General features: G+C 44.6%; 2 pseudogenes; both read left to right on the top strand.

Moving 5' to 3' along the window:
* The first annotated feature begins 13,510 nt into the window (after window positions 1–13,510).
* On the top strand, window positions 13,511–15,171 carry LOC146855906 (18S ribosomal RNA; annotated as a pseudogene).
* A 372-nt stretch (window positions 15,172–15,543) lies between these two features.
* LOC146855905 (5.8S ribosomal RNA) lies at window positions 15,544–15,688 on the top strand (annotated as a pseudogene).
* Window positions 15,689–23,921: the final 8,233 nt, after the last annotated feature.

Genomic DNA, 23,921 nt, shown 5'->3' with positions numbered 1-23,921 from the left:
AATGCGTCCGCCTTACAGGGGGGACTCTCTGGACCGTTGGTTTAGCCCCCGGTGTAGCCACAGTGCTCCCACTCCGCTCCTCTGCTGCTGCTCCGTTGTGTGCAAATGTTCAAGCTCATAAGGTATGTGGACTTTCAATAAGGTCCCTTAAAGTGGATCCTATTTCTATACTAATGTTTCCCAAATGCTGAAAAGCAGCGACGCGTTTCAAACCCCAATATTATTCTTGGCATTTTCCTCAGGGCTATGACTGGATGTGATCTGCTACATCCTTCATTTGTGTGTCTTTCTCTCAATAAATGAAAGTGCAACGCACATGTCGTCGACCATCTGGTTTCCCAGTGCATTTAGAAGGAATTTGAACTGGCGAACTACTCATCTTTATCAATTTACGCAGGTTTTCGTCAACTCAGAGCCACATAAATGACAGTTATAGTTGAATTTTCTTCAGCAGTTCTTTAATTCGATGTTGTTTTTGCGTCTCCTCCAACTGAGTCGGCCAAAGTAAAAAACAGCATGATAATATGACATCTAGATACTCAGTTCTTCCTCACTTTTAGAAAGTTGGCATTTTCCTGTCTTAGCCATTTAGGGCCTGCAGCCAGTTTCTTTGTCACATGACTGGGTGTAGTTGGCAGTTGGACTTTGAGTATTCTTCCAATATAGACAGCCACACACAATAGAGAGCTTATGTGTGCCTTGATGGGCAAACACGTACACCTGAATAGGCGGTGTCCTGCCTTCACACAAACCATTGCATACCTCCTGTAGTTAGTCTGGAGCCAGGGCAAGGTATGCAGGAAACCTGTGCACTTCAAAGGGACTCCTCTAGAAAGTTTATCCCACTTCAAAGGAGGCATCAGGTATAAATAATTGACCTCAGCCACCAACTCCTGACTTCACTCCTGGACCAGTAGTTACTACAGAAGAAGGTCTGCTGTTCTGCTTTGCTGCTGGAAGGACTGCCACAAGTCTTCCCTACTACTCTGCTGCTCTACTGCCCTGCTTGCTGACATAAGGAAGATTAGATGTGCACCCTAATCCCAGGCTGAAGTGTCGCCATAGTCAGCCAGCTGACCTCCTGTTCTGAATTACAGGTACATTACAGGCTCCAGAGGCTTCCTGCAACTGTCAAGCTGAACCTGCAACTGGACCTTTTTGAGTGAGTTCCTGACCCACAAGTGGTGTCCCTCAGGTTATGGACCCTTGGTCTGGCTTCATTTGAGCTCTCCTTAAATTTTTGGACTCTTCGTGACTGTGAATAGGCATTATTGCCAAACTATTTCTGCCCGCGTCCATAACCAATGAAAAGTTCCGGCGGACCAACACTTTGTGCTACAGCATCGACTGCCGTAGTGACTACCAATGCAAAGTTCCAGCCCCGACCATCCCTGACGCTAACAGGAAGTTTGCGCTACAGCAACTACTATCTGCCATGCTCAGCCTGTTCTTCACTCTTCTTCGATGGACACCCACGATGCTCTCTCTGCTCCTCACGGCCCCTCCAACAGCAAACAGATCTCTTGACACTGGACTGAAAAGGTAACTCTTTCATCGGGACTCACCTGGTCTCTGTATCTGATCCATACTCCATCATCCTCGGCCTGACCTTGGGACTTTTTCCTGGTCTCTCATGATTAGATAGCTGCGACTGACGCTTTGGGTTTTTTGGAGCTATTTCCACTTAAATCTGTAATAATTCATAACTCCGGTTTTACTGATTGGGTATTTGTCCTTGTGGTGTCAAATCATTTATTACATTTTGCTCTATTTTCCTAAATTGGTGTAAGATTTTTCTTCAATTGTGTTTTCTGTCTGAAGTGCTGCATAAGTGCAATCCTTTGCACATTGCTCCTAAGTTAAGCCTCACTGCTCTGCACCAAGCTACCAGAGGGTTGAGCACAGGTTAATTTGAGGTTGCTTGTTACTTCATCCTGACAAGGACTGTGGTTGGTGCCTGAGAAGAATTCACTCCCTCGACCAGTAACCCAAATTCTTACAACCTGAATGTACAAAGAAAAACAAAGCATAAAAATCTATGCCACTTATGAAATGTTAGAGTGCAAAACAATTTTGCAAGAATATTCTATTTTTTTCTCCAATTTCTCGCTGACGCCACACAAAACCCCTCCTCAGAGATAAAAGAGAAAGACTGGGCACAAATAAATGCCACATGCAATTTGAGAGAGTCTAATGAGTACAAACAATTAATGTAATCAGCTTTTTCATTCACGTTATTAAGAATAATAGAATGGACAGCTGTAGCAAAGTGTTGAAAAAGATAAATGGTAGTAAATTCCAGACGTAGCCTTGAAGTATATATTTAAGTAGAGATTTATTAGTCGGTCACCAGATGGTACAAGGTAGTTCAGTAGATGATAAGATTAGTCAAGATGATGGCCCCACCAGGAGCAGCATGGTTGCTGCTCAGCCCACTCTCTCCAGCTGTCACTCTCTCCACGCAAGCAGGCACACCAACATTCCACTCTCTCTCTCATCAGGCATTCCAACATTCCACGCATCCATCACATTCATACTGGCTGAGCAGCTAAGAGGGGAATGCACTTAAGGGAATTAAGGTACAACATATCCCCTTCCCTTGGCAACAATAATTGCGACATTGCAGCAAAAATAAGGATAAGTATGCATGTAACATCTCACACAATAAATAAGAAGAATAAATATGAAAATGCAGTGAGATAGAAGTAAGGGATGAGTAAATAGCACAAAAGCAACAAGAATGAAAGAAGAGTGGTAGATAGCAAGGATTCAAGTTCAAAACATACAAATAGCACTTCCCCTTCCCTTGGGAAAAAACAATAGAACAAGTTGGAACCTTGAATGTAAAACATTCAAGTGTGATTAAAGTGAAAAACAGAATATAAGTAGATAATAACAGAGATTAGAGAAGGCAGAACAAATAAAGTGGGTAAAAAGAAGTGCAAAGCGGTAGCGTAACTGACAGCTGGGGCAAAAAAATAAAAACCAAAAGGTCTGACACCCCAACTACATTTCTACACACAGCACCATGGAGGAAATAGTGCAGGACTAGGAGAGTGAAGAACCCCGGGAGATGTTTAACACACCTAATATACTAATACATTAAATAAGAGCCCCGAGAGATGTAAATACCTATACACTCATCCTCTTTTGCACGCCTCATGTACTAAAACATTAAAGCACCTCTGAGTATAACAAACTAAAGAGTGGGTACATGCCCATTGCGCATTACAAACAAAGATGGGTACACTGCCCATTGCGCATTTTAGTTAAAGATGGGTACACTGCCCACTACACGTTTTAACTTAACTAAAAAGGAGTACACTGCCTGTTACCTATTACTAAAGAAAATGTGGGTATACTGCCCATTGCGTATTTTTCACCAAAGATGGGTACACAGCCCACTGCGCAAGTAATCACTGATAGATAACAATCTAAAGGGTAATGCAAGCGTAACACTACTGCTAGGCACCAAAGACTGTGCAGGGTGAAATCAGTGTGAAGGGTGTGCGCACCACCCCCACCGAAGAATGAAACTAGTGTAAGAAGACCAGCTCCTAAACAACAAACACCCTAAAGAAAATGCCAGATACCCTGAAAGTATCTACATCAGGAAAAACAAATAAGGCAAAGCGTAACTCTCAATGAAGTATCAACCGCAACCATAATATAAATATTATGAAGAGTGAAAAACTCACTACTGTGCGATGTCACTAACATTGTAAAATAACTAATGAAGCATACATTACACATAAAGAAAGCATAAAACTTATACAGTAACCACAGTGCAAAACACATGTCAAGAAACACTGTCCATTGAAATTTAATAAACTAAAACAAATAAAGTTGTCACCGTAGTTCCACTTTTAAAGGTACTTCTCTGCAATTGTACCAAATCATCCAGACTGGAAACATTCAGCGTTTGTATTACTGTGTGTGCTTCAATGGTTGGCTCTCTGTTTCCGTATTGAAAAATGATTAAATCAGTTCACCAACGCGACTGTTCACCAATGTGACTGTTCAATACTCCACACTACTCGAATTCCGCCGAACATCTGAGCTGACAAGCATATGAGGAATTAACAGGATACGATGTCCTGGTGTTTTTCCGTAAAAAAAAAAAACTTTATTGTCCTCCAAAAAGAAAAACAAGCGTGGTTGGCAGAAGGAGCACCGCTGAATGAACAGCAGAAGACAGCGCGGCTAATGCTCCTGGCTCTGGTGGAAACGCAATATGGCGGCACGCTTCATGACGCAGTGCCGGATGGCTCACAGTACGTCCATGCACACAGGCGACAAGGAGCAGCTCCGACAGGCATGGAAGCAGAGACGCTTCACGAGGGAATGCAGGTGAGCTCGAGCGCGCTGAGGAATCCACGCGCAACATTTTCAAATGGCAAACAGCAACGCGCATTGCTAACGGCTCACACCCCCAATAAGGCTCAAAGTTTGAAAACTAACACGGACAAAAACTCACCCATGTCCTAGGTATGGTTCCATACTTGCCCTTGACTCAAGACACACGACACCTGTCCAATCTGAATGATGTAATGTCAGTTGAAAAAAATATCAGCAGGTGATGGTAGATAGAGCTTGTCATGTCCGTCAGAGAGCACTCGCTTCCAAACACTATAGATAAGCTAGTCAATGCCAAATCCACATCCATGGTGATAATAGCAGCTCTGCAAGAGTAAAGATGAACGATGTCTTCCAATAATATATGACTGACAACAAACTTCAGAGTGGACAGTACTCTCTACACACCAAAAGATAATCCAGTTTGCCGTAACAGCCTCTAAGAGTTGCAAATGAGAGCATCTCCAAGTGTTTGTACACACTGTTAGACTCTGCTGAAGCCAGTAGTTTAAAGATCGTGAAACATTTTTCCGTTTTATTTTTTTAAGAGTTCACGGTTCGGTAGGCAGGATCTTGAAAGTTAGCCAGTCTTAAGCATATATTTACTAACGCTGTATCTATATTCCATTGAAGAATAAATCCGTTCCTTCTGAAATATAAAAAAGGAATGTGCCCTGGGTAGGCTGTCCAGATGGTGAAGGACACTGGTGGGACCTGCGAGGGCGTTCTTTTCCTTGCTTTCTTTATAAAGTTGCTTTGCTTTACGTAGTTTCATGTACCAATAAAATCCTGGATAAATGTAAATTTCTTCACCTTCAGTAGTCTTGTCACGCAGGGTTTCTTCCAGATCGTCGCCAATGTTGAAAATGATAAATGGTAGTAAATTCCAGACGTAGCCTTGAAGTATATATTTAAGTAGAGATTTATTAGTCGGTCACCAGATGGTACAAGGTAGTTCAGTAGATGATAAGATTAGTCAAGATGATGGCCCCACCAGGAGCAGCATGGTTGCTGCTCAGCCCACTCTCTCCAACTGTCACTCTCTCCACGCAAGCAGGCACACCAACATTCCACTCTCTCTCTCATCAGGCATTCCAACATTCCACGCATCCATCACATTCATACTGGCTGAGCAGCTAAGAGGGGAATGCACTTAAGGGAATTAAGGTACAACACAAAGGGGCAGATTTATGAGCCCCTTGCGCCACTTTTGCACCACTTTTAACATGGGAAAAGTGACGCAAAAGTGGCGCAAGGGGCTCATAAATCTGCCCCAAAGTTCTCAATGTCAAGATCAGTTTAAGCCCAAATTCCCTCAAACCACCCCTCAAAATGTCAGATACCTTCAAAGATGATTTAGAAGCTATTTCTGTTTTATATCTCCTGCAAGATCAATACTACATCATTATGGTTACTGTAAGCAATTGCTTTATGGCACCTTCGCAAGACAAGCAACAAAAGGCCTCAAAAGAGGTCTTGTTCCTAAAGGAGGGGTAGGACCTAAATGGAAAATGGTTGCTTGTTTCCATACTTGAAAATCCTTTTACCAGAACTAATCTTCAGCAAGCATCAAAGGAAATGCCCAGATTTACAAAGAAACTGAGGGGATGATATGTACAAGTAAGTGGAGGAGAGAGGCGTTAGCCTTCCTGGCCTAATGCCTCTCTCCTCCACTTCTGAAATGCAAGGCTGCACCATATTTACAAGAATGTGTTACAGCCTTGCGTTTCCCCCTGCCATGCCGCTATGTTTAGCAGCTTAGAGCCAACGTAGGCAACCTTGCACCAGGGTGCAAGGGTTTCTGCGTGCAGGGGAGGATTGTTTATGTGTAGGAAGGCGTCACTTCCTGCACATAAACAATCCTAGATATGCCATTCTGTCACTTTCATGAGGGTTGCTTCATGCAGCACACATAAAAGTGACAAAAAGGCTTTTTTTTAAAAAGTTTGTTTATGTACAGGAAGGGACACCTTCCTGTACATAAACAAATAATGACATTTTGCGTTTTTCAATGTGTGCTGCAAAATAATGCCAGTCAGTCAGTCAAAATTACTTTATTCGGTTCAATTCAAGAACCATAAAATAACATTAAAAATAGACATTTACAAATATGTTTAAAACAATAATAAAAATAAGACTTGGTCAGATTTAATCAGAGTTCAAAAAATGCTTAAGAACAACACTATGCCCACTCAATTTTTTTCCTTAATCTCATCGCAATAGCCAGGAAATTAGCTATATTGAATATCTCCCAAGTAGTGCCTAACAACTGGAGATACATAAGAGCAGGTTTGACTTGTCTAAATCCTTTATTTTTAATAAGGAGGATGATAAACTTTTTGCGGAGAGGGGACACATGTTCATAAAATAAGATAAAATGGGCAGTATCGTTAATGGAGAATCTGTCACAAGAACAGATCTCCAAATCCCTGTCCTTCATCCACCCTGGAGATTCAGTGAGCAAAAGATGGAATTTGTTCAGTCTAAACCTGGTCAATAAAAAACGATGGTTCATATTATTCACAATAGTCAAATAAGGTTCGATATTACTAGAAGTAACAATTAGCTGATGAGCCTTAACTGTGGGTTTAACTAGCTCCTTTTTCTCCCTGGCTAGGGTTGTCCGATGTTTGTGTAGGTCTTTCACCCATTTTGTGTCCCCCTTTAACAGATTGTTTGGGTTGTCAAATAATTCTGGGCGGCCTAATTCATTAGTTAAATTCTTAACATAGCTCAGCCAAGGGATAGCTTTGCCATACTCAAGGGTTAAACAATCCTTTATAATTTCACGGTTTAACTCAAGATCCGGATTTTGCCAGATTGATAGCCATTTTAATAGAGGAGCCAGTGCTATCCGGTCTGTTAAATACTCAACCCCACATTCTTGATGGACAATATAACCGGGGGTTGCCTGGGGAAGTGATAGAATGGATTTAAGAAACTTGTCTTCTACCACCTGAAGATCCTTTACATTTTTAATACCCCACAAGTCCGCACCATACATAGCTATGGAAATGCATTTAGTTGCGTAAATATTCAACATAGCCTGCATTGGCTTTACCCCCAATTTACGGGCAAAATCCAAGACACCTGAGATTGACCTGGCAAAGGCATTTCGTTTGGCTGCTAATTGAGGAACCCATGAAGATTTATCATCAAAAATGACCCCCAAATATGGGAAACTAGTAATTCTAGATAGGACATGGCCCTCACAGAGCATGGTCTTAGCTCTCTTGGGTTTGCAACCTACAGTCATAACATGGGATTTGGCGAAATTCACGCTTAGATCAAGTCTTTTCATAAAATCAGCAAAAGAATCTAAAAGACTTTGCAGCCCTACTGCCGTACGTGCTAGCAATGCAGCGTCATCTGCATATAGTAATGCAGGAATACAATACTTCCCTGCCCTCGGGATATCCTTACATGACTCGATTAAGGCAGTGGCTAGGTCATTAATATAAAGGGTAAAAAGCAAGGGGGCTAAAATACAGCCCTGCCTAACTCCCTTAGAAATTCCGATCTTGCCTGTACTGTTACCCAAGCGGTTGAATCTAACGGTGGCAGTAAGATCTCTATGTAGATCTGCTAAAAAATAGACGATGTTTTCATCTAAGCCACGCTTTAGCAGAAGTTCCCATAGTTTCGACCGATTCACTCGGTCAAAAGCCGAGGATAGGTCCATAAAGGCAAGATATAGCGTCCCTTTCTTAGCTATGGTATATTTACCTATTAATAGGTAAAGATTCAGGCTTTGGTCTATGGTACCCCGACCCTTTCGAAACCCATATTGTAAACATGAAAGGGTGTTAGTATCTTCCAACCATTCTGTTATTTTACCCAAGACTACTCACCCCAGGACTTTTACTGCGGAATCAATGAGGGAGATAGGACGGTAACAACTGGGATCCCCCCGTTTGCCCTTTTTAAGTATGGGTATAATCACGGACTCGGACCAAGTGTCCGGAATGCCTGCGACACAGACCCTGTTAAAAATATTCATTAGAACTGTAGACCAAGTCTCAATATCTGCTTTAAAAAGGTCCGCTGGGACGCCATCGGGTCCTGGAGCCTTATTACTCTTTATCTTACCGATGGCCTCAGCCACCTCAGCCTTGGTTACCGATAAAGTATAATGGTTTAAAGTGGGGAGAGGGAGGTTCAACCCTCCATTTGTTTCCACTTCATAGACTGACTTAAAATGAGCACACCACTGGTGTTCCCCAATACCGCAATCTAATTGGTCATTGCAGGGATCACGGAAAAATGGTTTATTAACCACAGACCAGAACTTCGCCCTATTACGGAGGACGTCAACGGAAGATAGTTCTTCCCAGGCGTCCTCTCGGATCTCTTTTTTCCTAAGCTCCAGAGTTTTAGTATATTCTTTCCTAAGCCTGGCTACGGTGGGCCGATTCACTGGTTTACAGTTCAAAGCTGCTCTCAACTTTCTGTTTGCCAGTGAACAGTTTTTGTCAAACCATCCCAACTCGGCCTTATCCTTTACTTTAACAGGACACCGAAGATCTATTGAAATCTGTGAGCAGATTGCAGAGTACGCCTCTAATACTTCCACATTCCCGGCTTCTGGGTCAAGGCACGTGATCAACTCTGGACCAACCTTCCTTTTTAAATTGAGGAAAAAATCACCAGGGATGACTTTATTCCACCTGATCCTACGGTCCTGGTCTGTGAGGTGGAAGTTGGATTTATCCACCTTATCATGGGTTATAACAGATTTTAAAAAAAGGTCAGGCAAAGTGAGGACCACAGGATTATGGTCACTATAATGTGTCCAAACAGCTGAATATCAGTTTATCCTATCCCCCAATGCTGTACTAACAAAGATATAATCAATCACAGAATGCTTGCCTTTCCCTTTAAATGTAGGAATATTATCATCCATCTTAGGTGGAAGTATCAGGCCATAGTCAGCGAGGATTATTTCCAAAAGGTCACCCTGTACTGAATGCTCAAAATGGGCCTCCCCCGACTCTATGGGCCCGAGGGGATCTATGGATAGGCATTTTTCTGGGCGTCTGTGAATATTAAAATCGCCCATGATAATAATAATAGTTATTCTCGTTATCCTCCTTAAAGTGTACCAAAAAACGATTTAATGCGGTGAGGTGTTCAATCGTGGTATCTCTATAATAAGAATTATAAAAATTAACAATTAAAAACTCACTACCCTCAGTCAGGGAAATTTTAACTGCCAAACAATTACACGAACCTGTGTCTAATTGAGTCAGCAAGCCAGATATACTTGCAGAGATCAGAGTAACCAACCCCCCCTTGGCCCTCCCTATATTGGACGGTAATGCAGAAACAAAAAAGCTTGTATACCCATCTATGGTCAGGGTATTATCAATGTCCCAGGTTTCTTGGAAACAAATCACCTCACCAGAGCATATAAGATCTCTCCAAGCTGGATCATCTGTTTTATTTCTCAGACCAGCTATGTTCCAGGTAACCAGTTTTGTTAAGGGGCCCAAAGGCCCAGGATCACATCCATTAATTACTGGTATCACTACTTCGGGAACAGCGAGCTGGCTATCAGAGACATTAAATGCTTCTTGTGACCCTAGTCACTTGTTTTCATCTAAGGTGGAGAGGGCAGAAAACCTATTTGAGACAGGAACTGTATAATCCTGAGAGCCACTATTCTTTGGGTAATCAATGATCGCCCTCCTATCATGAGCTGGGGGATAAAAAAAGCCCAAGGGAAGGACATTGACATACTCATGGTGAATTCTAACTGAACCAGCCTGCCTCAAAATGTCCTCAACCAACCTAGGAGATCTAAAACTTATAACAATACAATCACCGTCTAAACACTTGTTAATCTTGCCCACCCATGGGACTCTTCTTATCATCAAAAAATTGCTATGAAGGTGTTGCCCCAAAACAGTTTTACTTGAAAGATAGTGGAGGGCCTTATTTTTTAAGGAGGTCCAGTGCTCCCGTTTCCCGTCCACTAGCTTTGGTACATTAGCTAAAATAATTGAATAGGGGCAAGCCTCAGCTGGTAAGTGTAATGACGGGTCCCTTCCAAGGGGTTGTACTGGGAAACAGGACCTCCCCCTTGTGTTCTGTGTGCATGTTTCTTTACCCCGAACTATTTCTGAATCATTCTGTGGTTGGAATAAGGTACTGGGGCCCATGCCAGGGGTGGTAGTGGAAAGTACAGGTTGTTGATGCAAAGTAATCATAGAATCCAAAAGATTATCAACTGTGGCTGTGCGCACATTTAGTGTGTCAGCTGCCGAAGTACTTGGCCCGACATTTAAGGCCATTATGTAAAGATGTGACTCAATTTTAATGATGCGATCCTCTATTCGCTTCAAGGTCGCCATTAGCGGTAAAGTAAATAATTTAAGGCGGTCATCTATGATTGTCGCTAGCTCTGGCCCTAAACTTTCCGTGACAATCTCGGGACCCCCGGTTAACCAGTCAGTTGTTCCCTCACGCAGTGTCTCTCTAACAAACTGGGGAACACTAGTATTGTCCTTGGCCAGCCTAGGTACAGAACTGCTAATTCTCGAGATTTTCGCCTGTTTACGGTTTCCCAAGGGATTATTCTTAGCCTTTCTTTTGCCTGACATAATTTTACCCCCGTTTAGTGTCAAATCCGCTTTAGCCCTTGATTGTCTTGTGCGGATAGCCACGGGAGAGGGGGCAGAACTCGTTTTGGGCAAAAGTGTTGATATAACCCTGGGACTATCTTCAGTACCTAACCCATTTTGGGACATACGAGAGTAAGCAACCTCAGGGGGTACATCACTAGCATCACTATCAGCTATAGCCAAGGAAGGTGTAACAGACAGGGGTTGTCTAGATGGTTCTATGGACAGTCTGCGTTCCACCGAGGCTATTTCTTTAACAATGGCTGATTCTGCCTGTTTAAGATAGCTATCCAAAGTCCCCAAACCCACAGCTCTTTTGCTTGTTTTGGTATTCATTTTCGGCAAAAAATAGTTTGATGAACAGAGCCGTAGAAAATACAATCACCCACCTAACTTCAGTGCACAAGAAATTGTTCACAACGTTACCGATACCATATAGTCCTTATTAGTGCAGCAGTCGGTGTCCAAGACCTTAGATTGAAGGGGAATAGTCCCAGCCCAGCCTCGATCGGCCTCTGAGGGCCTAAGAGGGCCCGCCCTTTGCCCGGGCTTAGCCCGGCGCCGCCCGCGCGCGTCCCGCGACGCGGAGGGAGCCGCGGACTTTTGTGCGCCTCCAAGCGCGTAGCTGGCGTCAACGGGCGCTCAGGCACCTGGGAGTTGTAGTCTCCCCTGAGTGATTCCCGCAAGATGCAGAAGCGGCAATGGCGGCAATGGCGAGGGACGACACAGCCTTCCAGGTCAGGAACGACAGCAGCAGTGAAGGTGAGGTAGGACACCTGGAAGCAACAGTAAGATCCCCCCGGTCGTCACTAAAGCCTCTGTAATTTGGACAAAATAATGCATTTCTCCTAGTTTTGCCATCTTAAGTTGTCAGGTCATTCCCAATGGGTGCTGTGGGGGCACCAGCCAGCCCCCAGCTGCCTTCTACCTGATCAGCCTTTATGGAGTATCAATTTAAAAGTGTCAAAAAAACCCAGGGGCACGTGATTAGGAGACACGTGTTCCATTTTGAAGACGATTGCTGGTACGAGAAGACTTCGCAACCTTCTGAGGTTTTAGGTGAATCATTTGTGAAGGTGATTTGGAACCCCATAGCCCTGAAGAAGTTGCGTGATGGGTCGGCAACGAAACATGTTGGCATTATAGAACTGGGTATGGTTTGATTGAAACCATTTTTAATGTGGGAGCTTACAGCATTTAATAAAGTCACGATAAGCTAGTAAGCACCACTGTTTTTTAATTGTGAGAATTAAAAACTATTATGTTCTCACTGGGGTTCATTGGACACATATGAAAACACTTGGCACTATTATCTTCACCACTTTAATATACTAAAATTACATGTTATAATTTCTTTGTTTTTCACATGGAGTAAGAGCAACCGATGATGATAAGTGGGCATGCTGGTGAGTACCAACCAGCAACCCCCCTTGGTGTTACTACCGTGAGGTGCTCTCTCTCCTTTCTCACCTTTTTTTATTTTTTTTATTTTTTTTAGTCAATTTGGGGTAGAATTGGTGTTATGATGGTTTTTTTGACACTTTTAAATTGATAAACCATAACCTATGAATAGTGATAGGAAACATACACTGGGGAATTATAAAAGATTGGAAACCCTGTTGACCAGTGTATAAATCGGTGTATCCTAGAGCAGGCCATCGGTTTTTATAGTGTATTGAGTGGGGGGGCGTCCTTGCTCATTTCTTCTCCCCCTGTGGCTCCTATTGTGTTAGTGCAGCCTTTTATGGAGCCAGGCTTCCCACAGAGCAGGCAGGTCTTGCAAAGTGAAAATTCCTGGGCAGGACAGTCTGCTCGGTGTACCTGGAAGTCTTGGGAGAGATCATTTGATACTTCACACCCAGCCAGAGCTCTATAAGGTCAGATACATTTGCTCAAATGTGTCCCTTTGTGCAGGTATTACAAGAAATACTCCAGTTTAGTAGGGACAAGGTACTTCAGCCTATTGTTCATCTGTTTATTCTTCGTGGGAACTGCAAAGACCCTGTCCAGCCGCCCTGGGCCTGTGTTCATCCTCCACCCCTGCCTGAGGAGTCTGTCCAAGAGCCAACCTTCCAGGAAAGCAGAGAGTGACCTGAAGTAAACATTTCAAGCAGGATGGCCTGCTCAAGGACAGTCCAGTCAGCACTATACTAAGATTTATTGGGAATACTTGGTCCATTCAAGATGGATTTCCTAGCCTGCCTTGGTTGTTGTTTTAAACAAGAGTTTTCACCCTACCTGGGACTACCCGACTACCCGACTTGAAAATGTGCCTTCTGGGGAAGCTCATCTCTGAAGTGGTCCTCCCCATCCAGCAGAGCTAAGGACAAGCTGCCTGGCAACTTACATCCTAATGGTCTGAGCACACTCGATGTAGGGGTTGGGTAGTGATAGACCTGGGTGTGGCCTTGTAGCGCGGGCCCAGGGTGCCACACCATTGCCATTTCTCCAGTCAATGCATTTCTTAGGCAACTCAGTATGATTCTTCTGTGGGAGGTCCTTACTGACTCATGCTGGTTATGAGGCCAAAACCCCTGAATGATCCTGCCAGAAGCATATGCTTGTTTCAGAGAATAATCTATGCATGTGCAAGTATGCACTGCCACTTCTGTGAAACTGTGAATGTCTCAATAAATCAGTTATCGTTCCATCGATCACTCCATCTGTTACTTGTTTAACTGTTGCAATTCTAGAACTAATACATGGTGATGCAAACTGACCTGGTATGCGTGGATTCATCAGACCAAGAAAAGTGTGGGCTCGCCCAGCCGCTTTGGTGACTATAATTTCAGGCCGATCGCACCTCTTTGTGATGTTGATGATGCATTTGGATGTCTGCCCAATCAAATTTTGATGGTGCTTTCTCTGCCTACCACAGTGACCACAGGTGACGGAGAATCAGGGTTTGATTCCGGAGAGGGAGCCTGAGAAATAGCTACCACAACCTAGGAAGATAGAATGCATGCAAATTACCATCTCCCGACTCAGGGAGGTAGCGACAAAAAATAACTATACTTGACTCATTTGAGGCCCTGTAATTGGAATGAGTACACTTTAAATCTCTTAATGAGAATACAGCCAGGTAATTCTACCTATAATAGCATTTATTAAATTTGCTGCAGTTAAAAAAACTCATAGTGGGATCTTGGGATCAAGCTACTGAGAGGCATGCTATCACCTGTCCCATTCCCATTCTCTAGGCACCCCACCTTAATGCTCTTGACAGAGTGTCCTGGGGTCCAAAGCATTTGCTTTGGAAAAATGTGAGTGTTCAAAGCATGCCAGTCACCTGAATACTTTAGCTAGGAATAACAGAACAGCATACTTTAAGTTCTATTTTGTTCGTTTTTGGAACTGGGGTCATGAATAAGATGGATGGTGAGATCACTCGTACTGTCCCAGCACAAGATGAGCCACAGCAAAAGCATTTACCAAGAATGTTTTTATTAATCAAGAACAAAAGTCAGAGGTTCGGAGACAATCAATACCATTGTAGGTCTGACCTGAAGCAAAGCCGACTAGCGATTCGGCAAAGCTGTCCTCATGACACACCAAGCAGCTGCCAGGAAACCAAAGTCATTGGGCCAGAGGGGAGTGTAGTTGCAAAGCTGAAATTTGAAGGAATTGACAAAAAGGCCCCACCAGGATTGGAGCATGCAACTTGAAGTGATGAACATGGAAAACCTTAGACAGCCCTGACATGGAAAGTATTGATAGAGTGATTTGTCTGGCTGATTCTGACAACAAGTGAAATTCTTCCATGCTAACTAATTACACAACCCTCAGTGATCGGTATTCAACTTCTTAGAGGGACAGGTGTCATTCTGCCACACAAGATTGGGGAATAACAGGTTTGTGATGCCCTTGTGTGCCTGCGACTGCATGTGTGCTGCACTAAACGGATCAGCATGTGTATACCTTTTGATGACAGGTGTGGGTAACCTGTTGAACCTCATTCGTGAATGGTATTGGGGATTGCAATTATTTTCCATGAACAAGAAATTGCAGCTCATAAGCTTGTGTTGATGAAGTCCCTGTCTTTTGTACACACTGTCAGTTGCTACTACCAATTGGATAGCTTAGAGTGGTTCTTTAATTGGCTCTGCCAGAGATTCCGATGAGGGGGATAACCTGACTTTTCTCCACCTGTACCTTCCCACTGGGCATGTGGGCACCCAGCCTCATGGCAATACTCAGGGCTGCCAATTAGCAGGGGACTCTCAATGCTCAGAGGTTGAGGCCTGACTTTGGTCAACTGTAGCAAAGAGTAAATGGCTGAACTGCAAGTGTAATGACCCACCTTCTTTACCAGGTAACTAGTTGCCCAATCCCATGTTAATGGGCTGAGGTTTGAAGAATTGCACAGACCCATCTGGATGTCTGGGTGGGCCAGTGGTGGAGTTGCCTGCCTTGATGGCCATAGGAAAGCTTAACTGCCTGGCGATGGCGGGGGCTTGGCCCAGGGTAGTACTGGGACAAGTGCCCATAAACTTTTTGATTGAGGCTGACTTCTAGAAGTGAAGACTGCATGAGCAGTAGACAGGTTGTGTTACCTTCTTCCCACCTCTAATGCCAGTGGATCACTTGGCTCGCATGTCTATGAAGAACACAGCTAACTGAGAAAATTAGTGTGAACTGCAGGATAGATTATTCATTGATACTTCATCCACACTTTGGTTCTTCCGGGGACTATGCCTTTCTGAGAATCGCTTGAACATCAATTGTCCATCGACCTTACCAGGGAGCAACTGGGGCCATTGCAAGAGGCTCTGCTCTCTTCTTACCCACAGGATTGCGAGGATCGCCCATTTCAGGTCCTGCCCCACCTGGTCATAGTGCAGAGCTATGCTGTCAGTGTGATTGGCCTCCCTAAGGAGGGCGGGTTCTTGGACTGAACTGGGATGTGCTGTGTGCCTTGGCTGATTATCTCCTCTAAGAAATTGGGTTGTAATTTGAAGAGGTGATGACCCCACTCAAAAAATAAACACAATCCTTGTCAGGGTGAACCCCAAAATCCACTAAATAAACCTATACTTGGCACAAAAACAATCACGCTGAACTTAGGGGCCATGTACAACATTATGTATGCAGTACTCAAACCGTAATAACAAAACAGTACAACAGAAGACAAATCCCAAAACAGTTTAGAACAGTAGAGTAATTTTTTATAAATATAATGACTTCAAAAGAACTAAAATCGAATATGTAAAACCGGTGCTATGAATCTGTAAAGTTTCAGGTGAAAATAGTGCCAAAAAGCACAAAGCGCCACAAGGGGTATTTGTTTGCCCCGGACCAGCTCAAAGTTACAAGTTCAGTCAACCACGATGGAGCGCTGGTCAGATATAGGGATATCCTGGTGAAGAGTTTACCTTTGCACACAGTCCAAGTCCATGCCAGACGCCTCATCCAGAGCTTCACTTTGGCAGGAGCCGCTAGGAGATCATTGTCAGCCCGATAAGCAAAGCGCCACTAAAACTTCGCATTGGTAGGAGACGCTGGTGATCACTGATGACGCAAACACCAGGTTACCATTTGTATTAGCGAGAGATGCGGGCAGTTGTTGCTAACTCAAAGAGTCTGATTGCGGTGGTGAAAATCCCAAAACTTATGGATATTCACCTGTGAGCCAGTCTTGTGGTTTTAAAGTGTGAGGAGTACACTCTGATGCTAGGGAAGAGTCCAGGACCTGGAGGGGCACCTCTTGGGGATTTGGATCTAGCAGGTCTCAGGCAGGTCCAGTTGGTGCTGGTCAGCTTGGTAGTTGCAGGGACGGCCTCTGGGAGCATTATGTGAGCCTCTAGCTCAAACAGGAGATAAGCCAACTGACCCTTGGAGTCTCTTCTGGGGATTCTGTTTTCAAGGGAAGTAGGTCCAGGAGTGTCCTGATTAGAGATTTTGAGGGTGCCACTTTTATACCCAGTGGCAGCCTGTGTATGTAAATTCCCCTCTTTGTCTACTCCTAAACTGGTTCTGGGCAGTTCTGCCCCTTTCCCCAGGTTTGGCTCCAAGCTAGCTAGGGTAACAAAGGACAGTGACAGAGCAAGCAGCTTTAGAAGCCTGGAAGGAGGTGGGCACAACCCTCAGGCTACCCTTTGAAGCTCAGGAGGGCTGACTACAAACCACCAGGTCATCATGCTCAGGGAAGGAACATCCTTCCCCAGATCCAAGACCCTTGTGTTCTCTGTCTTGAATAAATAAATATCACACTACAGGAGAGCCACTCTCAGTCATGTGACCCTGTACACTAGCAGAAAGGCAAATTTGTCTGAGGCAGAAAAATTACAACTTTCTAAAAATACAGCAACACAAAAGGATGATGGACAGAATGCTGATTATTGTCAAACATTCACCCCAGTCACAGATCCCAATTAAATCCATCGTTCTTTAGTCACTACACCACCCCAGTTTGAACCCAGCCATACGCAAATCAGTATTGACCGCGCTCCCCATGGGAGCAGTCCAGCCTGAACTGCCAGGTCAAGTCCTCTGTGGACCAGAAAACAAGCATTTTGTGACTGGTTTCAGGGTATCACCCCTCATCAGCCAGACTAGATTTGTGACTGGGGCGAATGTCTGACAAGGTTCAGCATTTAGTCCATCATCTTTTTGTGTCGCTATAGTCTCCCCAAGTGGGAAGGGAATGCCCTAGCGTGGGTACTGTGCTCGCTTTGCCAACTATATTCGCTGAACCCATATCTGTGATTGGTGGTGAATATTTAATCTGTTCAGCATTCCATCCATCATTTCTTCTTTTTACAACTTTCTAAAAAGGCCATTTTTAAAATAGTAACTTAAAATATAGCTTCGCCATTAAAGAGGATTTAAAATTACAATTCAAATGAGTGGAAGAAGTACTTTTCTATCTACTCCCAAACTGAAGTTATCGCTTAATAAGTGTAGTAAGGTAACCCTGTGTTCGCCTTGCTACAGTGAGAAACAACTTTAGGTGTCTTTCGCCCTCAGGACAAATAAAACTTAAGCACCCATGTCCTACTTTTTAAATATCGTACACCCTGCCCTATGAGCATTTGGGGCCTTCCTTGAGAGTGACTCATAAGTATTTAGAAAGGAAGGATTAGGCCTGGAATTGTTTTTATTTTACACACACTAAAAGACTGACAACTTTGTTAATGAGAGAGAATTCGAGCAGGTCTGAAGATCCTGCTTTTGAAGGAAATTGCCGTCACCCACGTAATAGGTGACATGCCTTATTCTCGGGCCTTTTCTGGCACTGGGTAAAGAAATCTAAGTGCAATCTACAACCTGCTTGGAGGACCAGGAGCTTATGGTGGTTAATGTTTTCTTAATTTTAGGTAGTGTAATGCCTTGCCACTCTAACGATCCAGGAAGTCTGAGGGCTTCCTCCATATGCCATGGTGTGCTCGGGCTAACCCGTGGGCACATCTCCTTGCAGGTTAGCAGGATGACCAGATGGCCGGAGAAAGCACAGGCAGTGGTTCTAGGAAGCAAATTGTTGGCTTGAGGCGGAGTATCATGGAGCTTCTGATCGCTGTCTGCAATGCGCATTTCACTCTGGTTGGTGGCACCCATGTGCCTTGGTCATCTGGCAAATGGCTGGCCTGGGTCATCTGGTTTGTGGCTGGAGGCAAGAATACCGAAGTATATGCGGCTGAGCTTAATAGTGGATGAAAATGGCATCCTTGCTAGGCCCAGAGGGTGTAAAGCAAAGGAGCATAAACCACCTCAGCTAATCAGGGCTGAGTCCCAGCTGAGTGCCAGGATGGTGGATATCATCATTGGTCATCCAGGACAAATTGCAGGGTTGCCAGCAGCCAGCCAGGGAAAGTGTACAATTTTCCCTTCCCAGGAGGCAAGATAGCACCAGACTGTGGAGGCATTTAGGTCCTTGCTGGTCTGACTAGTCCTAGAAATGGCCAGTGAGAGGTGGGGAAGCCAGTGTTTATGCATGAAGGGACCTGGCACTAGGAAGAGACACCTAGCCTGCCCGGGCAGGGTGGCATTGACCCAGGGAGAAGTCTGAGGTTCCTCAATGCTGACCAGTTCCAAGAATGTAAGAAGTGGGTGAAGCCATGGCTTTCAAATTTGAGGCCTGGTCCCCCAATCTGGGATTCAGCCATTGGGCACAGCCTCCTAGCCTGCCCGAGGGAGGGTGGTGACAAATCGGGAGACTTCTCGGGCTCCTCCAGGTTGAAAGTTTCAGTAATTCCCAGTGAGACGCAGGAGAAGCTGTTGTTTTCACTTGGCAGCCCTAGTCCCACAGGCGGGCCACTTAGCCTGTCGGGGACATGGTAGTGTTGGACTAGGAAAGAGTCTGGGGCTCCTCCGGGTGAACAGTTTCACTAATCCCCAGTGAGATATGGGTGAATCCATAGCTTCTCCCGCAAGGCCCGGTCGCTGCGGGCCAGACTCCAGGAACCAGGCAGGGTCATCTTCCCTTATCGGGCCACAATGGCATTATGCTGGGAAGGACTCCTGGGCTTCTATGGTCTGAACAGCTTCAGAAACCACGAGTGATAGGTGGGTGAAGCCACGACTTTTGCCTGTGAGTCCCAGTCCCTGCTGGCCGGGCTACAGAAATCAGGCAGGGCCACCTTTCTTATACGGGACAGGGAGGCATCGGACCAGGAAAGAGCCTGGGATTCCTCTGGACTGAACAGTTCTAGTAATCTCCAATGAGAGGTGGGTGAATCCATCACTTCTCCCTGGAAGGCCAGGCCCCCCAGGCCGGAGCACCAGGCAGTACAGCTCTGGCTATCATCAGTGCAAATCAGTTGAAGCAATGGCTTTTACCTAGGAGGTCCGGTCCCCAGAGGCCAGGGCTTTAGGAACCAGAGGGACTGAGCCTGCTGGAGGCAGGATGGTTCCATACCCGCAAGGCTTTCCCAAGTTTGAAGACTTTAACCTGATTGTTGATCCAGCCAAAGGACATATATGGGAGTGTCAACTCAGAGTCCTGGCGTGAGCCATGTCACCAACCAAGCAGCACTCATTTACATTTTGCACAGTCCTATTCTATACATCTTGTAGATTACTTTGTGTTGGGTACAGGCATGCACATTCATGAAGGGTGCATGTAAAATTGGTTTCAGTGCAAGCATACCCCGGTGATCTAGAGAGCATGGCATGAGACTGAATAGAAGTATGCTTCTAAGAATTGTCAGAACATGGGCTTTATAGAAACCAACCTTTCAGGCAAGGCTGTGGCTGCAAACATAACATATTTATTTTAAGTATTGAAACAGATGCATAGCAAAAACCTTATTATGTAAGTCAGGCTTTAAAGACCTTGGGCCTAATTGTCAAAGGATGATCATACATTCGTCAAAGTAGACATACTACGAAACACAAGTGTAAATGCGTGACTCTTGGGAATTGGCATGGCTTGCAAGGGGTGCGTCTGAAAAGCTGAAACAGTTGTAATGGTCAAGGTGTCCTACTGGGACCGTCACGTGACAATTGATATTTCCCTAATGAGGAGATGTATGCACAGTACAACTCCGCATTTGGGAAATGCAGTCTGTTTTGTAACCGCACATTTTTTCAGTTCCTAATTAATTTTCTTTTAAAGGGAAAGCCTTTTCCCGCGTAGAAACCCCTTCCTCTGTACACCTTCACACATTTGCGGATGATCGCGTGCCATTCCCGCCAAGAAAGGGCAGTTGTCCGTCCCTTCGCTGGACGAGAAAGTATCAGAGAGAAGTTTGTAATTGCCGAAAAGATCACAGGTTTATGGGTGTTCAGTTCACAACTCTCAAGGCAAACTACTCCATAAACCTTTCACCCCCTATTCCCTGCGTGAGGTAATTACTGTGCAATTGTACAATTACAGTCAACCCATTTATACCTGAGAAAAATCATTTAGCGAGCTGACTGGAAAGGGAGTCATTTTTGGCTGTAAACATTGGCTTATGGCCTAAAATGGCTTTGCAAGCTAGCCTTCTGTTGCAGGGATTCTGCTCATGCGCAGAACTATGCACAGGAACCCAGGCCCTCAGTGAATTGTGGTGTACCAAAAACTCACCTCAGAACCCAGAACCCCTCATCCGGCCAGCATCAGTGTCCCATTCGTTATCCGAGGTTTAGCTCGGCGGTCCCAATGTATAGACAACCCAGAACAAGCGACTTAGTATATTTCTCAGGAATGGTGGGAATCAGAAATACCTTTTCGTAATTATTCTCGTACCAGTCCACAACAGAATAAACAGAGACACGGTAAAAGTTTAAAGAGTTTATTTTATAAACCTCGTGTCCTAAGATGCAGCAGTTTGGCTAACATAAGCAGACAAACGATTAAAATCAAAACCATCAGCATAGTTACAATACCATAGAAAATGAAAGGAGCAATCATACTAAAATGACAGTGGATCTAAGCCACCTTCCTTTCTCTAACACACTAATAGTATTATTAGACTAATAAAAGGTCTCTAGGCTTGAATGGGGAACCCCATACCTTAAAGATCAGCTCAGAGAGTTCACATCACAGGATCAGCTATGCTCTGCTCCTAGGAACGCTCTTCTTCCGAATGTAATGAAAACATGTAACACTGCAATATTAAAAGCACTCGACTTTCAGGTATTTGCAGCTGCGTGCGTGTTATGGCTAAACTAGTGGGCCGATCAACCTGAACTCAACAACATGCACCGTCTAGGGACCCAGACTGTTTCTTTTACACTGTGTACAGACCAAGGTCGCTGCTCACTGTTTGGGATGTTAACAACAGACAGTTCTCATGTGAAGCAAAGTCGAGTAAGCATTTCTCAATTGAATAACATGTGACTACAGTGTCATGTGCAAAAGCAGCAAAAGCGGCAAGATGGCATTCTAACATCTAACGCGGTTATGCTAACTTAGCATTGTACATATGTAGATAACGATCTTCACTACACTTCTATATCATTTGTGTTTCATAATTGTCTACAAAGTGCCATTCTCCATGGGTCTGGGGGTAATTATCTGCTGTCACTCCGGAGCCCATTCCTGAGTCCAAACAGCGCTTGGGTTCTGTGTCTGCCTAAAGTGGCGATGCTACTCCATGACATATTGCTTACTCTTCACTGATCCTAAAAGTTGTTTTGTTCCCATTTTTGATATTATGATACAAGAGGTCTTTGCCATAACTGTTTGAACACATTTCTTTCTTAATACTAAAGCCCAGATGAAAATTAAATTATGCCAGTGTAATTTGTCTAATTTGACTAACTTCGCATTATGATTCTTATGTGGAATTCCAACATTTATACCATTGCACCACACCCTGTAATTACGCTGTTGTACGCTGCAAAATTATAGCTCAGTAGTGTCTTCTTTGAAAGGATAAAGCCCCTTGAATAGCAGCGCCAAAGTGATGAAAATCGCTGTTTGATGGTGGCAATGAATGAAGCAGGAAATCTTCAGGTGCAATTCGGTGCAGCGCATTTAACAGGGGTCACTGACTGGCTTCATAGGCCTTACTCTGATCCTGCTTTTGCCACTCAAAGATTGGCGATGGGAAACATCAGAAGTGTACAGTATATTCACAGAGCAAAGATAGCACCACCACTTCCTATAGCAGCAAAGCGTGTCGCAGATGTTTGCTGGCACAAGATGTTGAATAAAAAAAAACCCCACTGTTGATGGGAACCATGCTATATGAAACTGCCAAACATGAGGGTTTCCAATGATGGGAAGTGATTGGAATCTCCAAATGAGTCGATGTCACATCAGGTACTCATATGAGTTGTCATAGAGCTTCACGACTCCTATGATGTGCACAAGCATCAGTCCTTTTGATATCTCCCCTATGCACCACATATTCGTCTGAAAGCTGTCCCTGATTGCAACCTGCTGGAACCTAAGTTCTTAGTAGGTGCCTTGGGGTACAAGAACATTTCAGCGTGGTACTGCTCCATAACTATTAAAACACCGACATTTTTGATCTGGTCAAAATAGCTTGTGAGCTTGCTACAGATAAAGAACAGCTGGAACATCACGAGGCAGCCATTGACACTCAATTTAATATAATGCAGCTACTACAGTTTCTTTGCAGGGTCTACATCACTTGCATGAAACTCTGGCACTTAGGGAATTCAATCCTCTTTGTGGGCCAGTGGCGGTCCTGGGGTCTTCCTCCACACTGTAGAGAGCCATCCAGGCTCTCTGAAACAATGTTGCACCTGTAGCACTCCTCAATAAAGATACCGGCATAGGAACGCTCATGGTCTTTGTCCACCCATCATCCAACTGAATGTGTGAGTGCATTATTTGGGGCTGATTGTAGGCTTTGTATCCCGGGGAAGGCCAGACATTACACTGGCGACAAGGCCATATCTCAACCTGTGCCTCGCCCGCTCACCTCGTCCTTTCTCCCCCGCGCCAGTCCGTGGCACCAACTCGCTGCATGTAAGGCAGAGGACTCCCCCAGCCATTGGTGCTGACCGCATTGTCCAGCAGCCGGCTGCCAGCCCTGGACGCCATTGGAGGCCCTGTCATCACTGCTGAGACCTCACAGAGCTGCCACCGCAGTGTTCTCAGCCCCACCTGTTGCTCCTGGTTAGACCAGAAGCATCCTCCCTGCTCTGGGCCCCTGCAGCTTCACGTATGCCCCACCCTGCACATGCACAACTCCAGAGAGCAGGGCTGTGTGCCGCGCTAGGCCAGCAGGCCACTCCTTTTCCCTGCCACATGGCTGCTCAACCAAAACTGCAGCAAGGACTGACTGCATTCGGGCATGGGTACTCTCCTCAAGCGCACAACAGAGAGAACACGTCTTTTGTGGAGAAAAAAAAGGAAAATTAAATTAGAGGAAAAATAAATTAATAATAAAACGTCAGAAGTGAAATAACGGATCTAAACAAGGGAGAGTCTCACCTCACCAAAACAAAAAGCAAACAAACACACAATAATTTTAGGAAGAAGTGAAATAAGAAGATAAGAAATTAAATTTGCGGGCAAAGGTCACAACGCAAGAGGCCAACATG

Source organism: Triturus cristatus, chromosome 4_1 (assembly GCF_964204655.1).
Source record: "Triturus cristatus chromosome 4_1, aTriCri1.1, whole genome shotgun sequence".
NCBI classification, from domain to species: domain Eukaryota; kingdom Metazoa; phylum Chordata; class Amphibia; order Caudata; family Salamandridae; genus Triturus; species Triturus cristatus.
Note: the sequence above shows the minus strand (reverse complement) of the source record. Positions and strands in the feature narration are given on the sequence as shown.